Source organism: Tupaia chinensis, unplaced genomic scaffold, assembly GCF_000334495.1.
Source record: "Tupaia chinensis unplaced genomic scaffold, TupChi_1.0 Scaffold148470_1, whole genome shotgun sequence".
NCBI classification, from domain to species: Eukaryota; Metazoa; Chordata; class Mammalia; order Scandentia; family Tupaiidae; genus Tupaia; species Tupaia belangeri.
Genome location: NW_006208319.1, coordinates 432771 through 440886, shown reverse-complemented (window position 1 = coordinate 440886; position 8116 = coordinate 432771). Strand labels below are relative to the sequence as shown.

General features: G+C 41.7%; 1 non-coding gene and 1 pseudogene across 1 annotated transcript; both read right to left on the bottom strand.

Moving 5' to 3' along the window:
* Positions 1 to 2442: 2442 nt before the first annotated feature.
* On the bottom strand, positions 2443 to 2605 carry LOC114006502 (U1 spliceosomal RNA). Its single transcript, XR_003548208.1, has one exon. It is a non-coding gene; the product is annotated as a U1 spliceosomal RNA (small nuclear RNA).
* A 4079-nt stretch (positions 2606 to 6684) lies between these two features.
* On the bottom strand, positions 6685 to 7057 carry LOC102493016 (small nuclear ribonucleoprotein Sm D3 pseudogene; annotated as a pseudogene).
* Positions 7058 to 8116: the final 1059 nt, after the last annotated feature.

Genomic DNA, 8116 nt, shown 5'->3' with positions numbered 1-8116 from the left:
AAATAAAAATCCGGGAGTGGCTTGATTAGTGAAACTGCTGATAAGAGGTCAATTAGACTCTCACCTCCTTTCAACCAACTCAACCCAGACCAAAAATAGGTGTGTCGGGCTGTAAACTCTAAGCTGCCCCACAGCAAAACAAGTAGGGACCTGCACCTCTACCGTAAGTTGAATCCCTGTTGTCATGTGGCACGTAAACAAATCAGAAAACAAATCTGATTCCTAAGAGCTTGAAAAATAACTTATGTCTTTACTAAAGTTTGGTCAAAAAAAAAAAAAAAAGAAAAGAAAAAGAAAGAAAGAAAGAAAGAGAAAGAAGGAAGTTTTATCACATTCACTGAGAAAAATTATACTTTCTAAAAGTCCTGTTTGGACATCTCATTCCTGGGTTCCACTCATCTAAGCTGCTGCTCTTCAAGTCTCCCTTTTTCTTCACTTGCTGAATTTATTCACAAGTATATTTACAAATCATTTTATATGTAAATCAGATTCATCTTTCTCTGTAATCATTCTCTTTATGATAGGGTGAGAGAGAGAGGAGAGAGAGAAAAGCACGCTTCAGAGGATCCAGTCTTGCTGCTGTTCCCTTCATCTAATCCTCCAACCCATCAGATCATGTTCACTCACACAAGTGTGCCTGGTGTGTCTCAGGCTGACCTGGCCAGGGACTCAAACTCAAGTCACCAAGTGGGATCCAGTTTCCATTGAGCAGAGCATCCCCACCATACAATGATGGAACTGCATTTTTGAAATTCCCCTTTTTTCATTCTGGTCAACAGAAAACAAAAGGCAGACATAGACTTCTTAACAGAATGTGGGGAAGGAAGCATATACAGTTTAATCCAATCACATTTGATGTTTGATGGTGAGAGACATTCCCTTCTTTGGAACTGCCATCTCATTTCCAAGGTCCTCTCTTCTCTCCTCACTGTCTACCAGAGTGCTTCCGTTGCGCTTTTTCTGACTAAACTTGACTACTTTCCACTCTTCCTTTAAAAAAATCCTTGCTTACTTTCCTATGAGAACACATGAAGATAAGCTTATGCATATATGCATACATAATTTTGCATATAATTTTTGTGAGTCCATGGATCCCTGAGCAAGCCCTACTTAATCTCATTAATTAGTCTTCTTCCTTGACTCCGTTCCTGAAATTCTGACCCTAAAATTTTGGCTAACTCAATACACTTACATGCCCACAACAGAATATAAAAATCAATATTTTGGTATTAGCAAATGACTGATCTTTACAAACTGTACAAAAAATACATAGATTGTGTACTAAAGAATTCAGCATTATTTTTCATTCACTTTTTTGGGTCTTGCATGATTTTATAAATATCCATTAAATATTACTTGGAGAAACATATTTATGTGAAATTGATGCCCAACTTTAAGACTCTAACTAGTTCATGGGAGAACTGAAAGGTAAAACAGCAATTTCAATAGCATGCTATGACAGAGGATGCTGTGGGAGCCTTAAGAAAGAGGAGTAAGGGGTAGGGGGGGGTGGCAGTGGGGAAGGCACAAATCCAATCTGGATTTGGAAATGAACTAAGAGTGGTTTCAGGTAGAGTTTCTTGGAGAAGAGGACACATACACTGTGTCTTAGTTTTCAGAAGAAGACAAGAGTTGGGAAAAGATGCTCCCTCCGGAACAAATAGTGCTTGCAAAGACTTTAAAGAAAGAGAGAGCCATGGTGCATTGGAGAAATGGCAATTGATTTGCTAGGACTGGAGTTGACTGTAGATATTGACACATCACAAGAAGTGAAGCAAGGGATAGTTCACAGAGGGCCTGGAATGCTGTTCTCAAGAGTTTACTCCTTATCTCAATGGGACCAGAGCCTCTGAGAAATCTTTTTAGTAGGACATGGTGTAATTTGCCTTGCATATAGCATGGGAGGTGTACACTCAACTGTGGGAATTGCTTGTATTTAATTTGTATTTAAATGTAATTATATTTAAATTGCATTTTATATTTGAAAATAATAATAAAGAATTGAAATTATGAATGACTTGGTTTTTTATAAATTTAAATAGGCACCAGAATATAGATACACACACGAATACATACAAAACAATCTCAGCCACTTGACATAAATGATAAATAGAGCACTCTCTTGGGACCAGCAGTTAGTGTAATGGCTATGTCGCTGGGCTCTCACATAGTCGACCGCGGTTCGAGTCCCAGACCCGGTGGCTTAAACTCACACCGGGCGCATGTGCGTGCATGCCCAAGATCCCGAGAGGAGAATGGAGGAAAAGGGATTGCAGCATGGCCATCCCCCCTGAGGGGTGATTTCTCGCTTTCTGTCTCTGTCTCTCTCTGTCTGTCTGGTGAGCGCACACACCCTATAGCAAAAATCTCAACAACAAAAAAAAATAGAGCACTCTCAGCCATTTGCTTTTATCTTATTTTATATTTTACTTTATTTTAAATCAAGGGAAAGCATGAACACAGTCCCCCACTACCAGAAATCGTGCAGTCAAGTTTTCTACATTTGGGGAAACTGCAGAGCCAACACATCCTACATGTAATGAATAAGCCTCACCCTGGGAAAACTACCTTCATCATCATAGTATCTTCCCTACCAGGTATGCTGATTGCCTTTTTTTTTTTTATTTTAAAAAAATTGCTATAGGGCATATGTGCTTACCAGAAAGAGACAGAGAGACACAGAGAGGGAAAGTATAAATCACCTTCTAGGGGGAGGGAGGGAATGCCTGTACTGCAACCCATTTTCCTCCATTCTCCTCTTGGAATTTGGGGCATGTATGCAGCATGCATGCTTAGCATGTTTTTTTAAAGCAACTGGGCCCAGGACTCGAACTTCACAGTCAGCCATGTGGAATCTAGCCTTTTTTTTTTTTAAACACTATCCTGACTGACCCTTTTTTTAAGAGATTTTTTTTTTAAATTGGGCGTGTGCGCTCGCCAGAGAGACAGAGAGACAGAAACTGAGAAATCACCCCCCAGGGGGATGGCCACACCCCAATCCCTTCTCTATTCTCCTCTTGGGACTTTGGGCACAAACACCCATATGCCCAGGGTGAGTTTTAAGCCACCGGGTCCAGGACTCAAGCCATGGTCAACTACATGGGAGTCCAGCGATGTAACCATTATACCATCTGCTGCTTCCTTTTTTCTTTTAAAAAAAATTTTTCCTGAGGGCATTTATGCTCACAGGAGAGAGAGAAAGTTAGAAAATGCCCTCCCACCCACTTCCCTGCACAGGGAATGGTCACACTGCAATCCCTTCTTCATTTCTTCCTCTTTTTGGAATTTAGAGCATACATGCACACGTACCCAGCATGTTTTTTCAAGCCACTGGGTCTGGGACTTGAACCATATAGTGGGTCATGTGACATCCAGCCACCATAACCACCACACCACTGGCTGGCCCCTCAGTTACTTTTTTTTTTTTTGGAGAGGTTTTTGCTATAGGGCATGTGCGCTCACCAGAAAGACAGAGAGAGACAAAGAGACAGAAAGCAAAAAATCACCCCCCAGGGGGGTGGCCACGCTGCAATCCCTTTTTCTCCTTTCTCCTCTTGGGATCGTGGGTACGCATACACACGTGCCTGGCCTGAGTTTAAGCCACTGGGTCCAGGACTCCAACCACAGTCGACTACATGGGAGTCCAGCGACATAGCCATTACGCTAGCTGCTGGTCCCCCCACTAGTTATTTTTAAATGTGCTATTTTGAATGGAGTTAATGCCAGAGTCATGGGAATATTATACCATGCATAACTCACATCCCATCTTGTCGTTGTTCGAGCTTCTAAGAGTTTCCTAATACAACCTCTAATATCAGTGGAGAATAAAATGTTGTATTGCCTGTTTATACTTTATCTTTATTTCCACTTCCTTTTTATTTCTTTTTTTTCCCAACAATTACATTTTTAGTTTAAAAAGGAGATAAAGTATAAATGAAAATGCATAGGACATCTGTATAATTAAATGGACACTTTACTTACTCATGTGTTTACAATATGCTTTCATAAATACTGTGCTCCATCCCTGAGAAAGGAAAGTCTGTGGCCTGTGTGCTTTACTTTCCAGACAGATGTTAAGAAATTGCCTTAGGGCCGTTATCTCAGGAGGCCTAAACTAAGACAGTTGCAAAGAGGAGAGAAAACAACTTTTGGAAATATTCAGACCTTGATAATTACCTTATGGTAGACCAACTACTATTTGCAAACAATCCAAAAATCTCTATAGTATAATGCAATAAGGAGGACAGGAAACCAGGTAGAATTGGGTAGAAAGAGCCTTGGACTTCAGCATAGTGAAGATAGGTTCAACGAGGCCAATGGAGAATCCATGCATCAAAGTTACTTGTGTTTTGCAAGAATGGGGATTAATTAGTACCACCACCATGCTCAGTCATTGGCTGGTAGAGTGTAGTCTAGGCTCCAACATAATGGTAGATCCCGTGGGGTAGCATAACACATCTTGCTCCCTTTAGCAAGAGATCTGAGCAGCATATTTTTCTGACCACCATAACCCCATATCACAGTACAATATTAATTAGTTCTGGGTGTTGCAAAGCTCCATTCAGTCATTCAAGGATCCAGGCTCCTCACAGCAATGTCTCTGTTCTCCTCTGGGCTCCTGATATTCCATTTATTTGGCAGATAGGGCAAGAGGGTAACGATGATGTATGAGGGGAGAGGGTACAGATGATGTATGAGGGGATTCCATGGGTTTCATCAGGACTTTGCTCATGTCGCCCATGTTCATAATATATTGGCCAGGAGGTAGTCAGGTGGCTCTGATTTTAGGAAGGCTGGATAATATAGACTAGTCTATACCATTTGCATGAGGCAGATGAGGAACAGAGCAATATCCCCAGTTTCAGGTTTGGATTACTGGGTAGATGATGGTGCCATTCACTTACATAGAAATTACAGAAGGAGGACGCTGATTTCAGAGGAAGTGGATCTATCTCATAGCCAGCTATACATTCAAGTCAAAAGGTCAGGCAAGACATCTAGTTTAGTCATAATCCTGATGGTGGCCAAAGCCATGAATTGGCCAGAGATAGCACCAGAAAAGAAAAAGGCTTCACAATGTAAACCTGAAGAACATCAAAATTTAAGGACGGAGACCAGCAGTTAGCGTAATAGCTATGTCGCTGGACTCCCATGTAGTCGACCACAGGTCGCATCCCAGATCCGGTAGCTTAAAACTCACGCCGGGCACATGTGCGTGGGTGCCCAAGATCCCGAGAGGAGAACGGAGGAGAAGGGATTGCGGTGTGGCCACCCCCCCTGGGGGGTGATTTCTCGCTTTCTGTCTCTCTGTCTCTCTATCTGGCGAGCGCACATGCCCTATAACAAAAACCTCTCCAAAAAAAAAAAAATTAAGGACATATGTGACTCAATGCCTGTGGCAATCTCCGTTTAATGTCCTTACTTGTACTGCAAAACGGGAAAGCTAAAAACTACATTTCTCAGACTCCTTACAGCTAGGGTATCCAAGGATGTGATTTAGGTTCTGCCAGTTAGACAAACTCATAAGATTCTGAAGGAGATAAGAACATGCTAACTCAAATATGCAGGCTTGGCATACTGATGATTCCATGCTGAAAACATAGGAGAAACTGTGGCTGCAGAACAGGCCATCTGACTTGCTTCTTCCTACATGTAGCAGACCATAAATATTCCTTTGGGAGGGGTCTTTCCTGCAAGAGGGCAAGGAAATATTCCTTACCCAGAGACTGGAAACTGGGCTGTTTGGCCCACATAAAGAAACTCAATGAGGAAACCCTTATCTTCCACTAGCTTTTCATTCCCTTGTGTATGTCCTGTGACTTCCCTAGAATTTACTGCAGCTAGCCCTAGAGGTCCCGTTGTCCTGTCATTTCTTTACAAATGTATTGTTCTTGGTCTAAAAAGTATAATAGTATCTTGCTTTGGCCATTTTTTAAAATCTTCATTCTATTGTGAGGGTCTCCATGTACATGCAAAATTAGTAAAACTTCTATACTTTTCTTCTTTTTTAGGGGTGGGGGGGAGATTTTTGCTATAGGACGTGTGCACTTGCCAGAAAGACAGAGAGAGACAGAGAGACAGAAAGAAGCGAGAAATCACCCCCAGGGGGATGGGCACACTGCAATCCCTTGTCCTTCATTCTCTTGGGATCTTGGGCACGCACACACATGCACCTAGTGTGAATTTAAGCCACCGGGTCCAGGACTAGAACCATGATCGAACATGGGAGTCCAGTGACGTAGCCATTATGCCATCTGCTGGTCCCAATACTTTTCTTCTTTTAACATGTCTCAGTTTGGTTCTTAGATCCAACTGAAAAGCTCACTTAAGATCTAAAGAGAATAGAGGTGTTTATTAGCAACTTCCCTTCTTCTCCAGTTACAGAGCTGAATGAGCAAGAGGCTAGCCAGGGCAGGAAGCATCCACTTTGCTAGTATGGAGTACAGTAACTCTAGGTCTCAAGGTGACAGATAGCAAGGCAGTTTCCTAGTTTCACAGGCACTTACTTTTAAATTTTTTTTCCCAAAACCAAACAACCAGCTTTATTTAGCTTAACATTTCTTCTCATCTAAAGAGAAAGATGTCAGAAGAAAACCTATAACATACACACAAGTGCCCAACCCCAAGAACCCAGATAACCCAAAAGAAAAAAGAAGGGCTGAAAGTTCTGTTCAACAGAAAAAATCATCTTCGCTTCCAGAGTTTATTTCCACGTTCCATTCCACATCCTCTTCCTCTCACACCCACTCGGGCCTTTAGAATAGCAACTTTTCCCTGGCCGGCCCCTGAGCCTTGGTTCTTATTTTTCATGCTCTTTAACATGGGTGCATTCTTCAGCATATCAGACAAAATGAGAAAGCAAATCTTGCTGCCACGGATGTACACCTATTCCAACTGCCACTGGCTGTCTCTGTATATGACTGTGATGTTGGACATTTGGCAGTTCCTGTTGTCCTTCAGTGAGCTTCTGCCAATATACCTCACCAGTATAAGTCTCACATGTCACAGTGTGGCCCTCTGCCTCATGCAGGACTTTGATTGGCACACCAATAGACATCTTGCCAGGAAGAGTGCAGCTCAGATCTCTACTCCCTCCTCTACGGTACCATGGCGAATGCTGTGAAGGTGTGACACAAGCGAATGGTGGGCCCTATTCACAGGCACTTATTAATTGTCGCATAAGCAACAGCACCCCTGGTAATTCAACCTGGAGTTAACTAGCTCGTCTACTGATTCTGTGAGCCATTGAATACCTTGCAATTTTCTCTTTCCACTCAAATTAACTAAGGTGTGTTCTGTACTGGCACCAGAACCATGGCCAACATAGAGAAATGCAAGCCTTTAAAAGAGGTCAAGAAGAAGCCAGAAAAGTAAAACTAGGACAGACTACTACTCTGAAGTCAAGGGAGGAAGATGTTTGATAAGTGGTTTTTCTATAAGATTTTCAATGAAACGCTGCAGAGACCAAGACAGATGTAAACAGGAAGTAAAGGTGACTCAGCCAAGAGGACACAGGTAGTTTTAACAGGGTCAATGTCAATGGAATAGTAGGGGAAGAAGCCATACTGAGGAGATTCTTGAGATTCTTCCATTTTATTTTAACTCAGTTTAAGAGTCAGGTACTAACTACATGATTTGAGAGGTACAAGAAAATTTTTTATTGCTTATTATTGTGCCTAGAAATCCATCATGGCAGCCCAATCCAAGTGCAGGAGTTGTATGCTAACATTATCTTTAAAGGGCCCTAGCTCCAGCAGTACCATTTGTTCTGTAAAACAGTAAAAGATTTAAAAAATCTTTATGCAATGAGCATGCTAATTGCTACCTACCCTGCCTTCTGCACACTATATAATAGCACAGAAGCTAAAAGCAGAGGATTTGGACCTAGCCAGATCCAGGCCTTGATCCTGATTTTGCCCCCAGTTAGCTTTTTGACATTGGGTATTATACCTAGCTTTCTTCTCTGTAAAATGGGGATAATATTATCAACCTCTTATAAATAAATAATTGATCAAAACAAATTATCAACTTCACAGAGTAATTATGATTTTTTAAAAATTTGTTTTCCGGGATTAGCAGTTAGCGTAATGGCTATGTCGCTGGACTCCCATGTAGT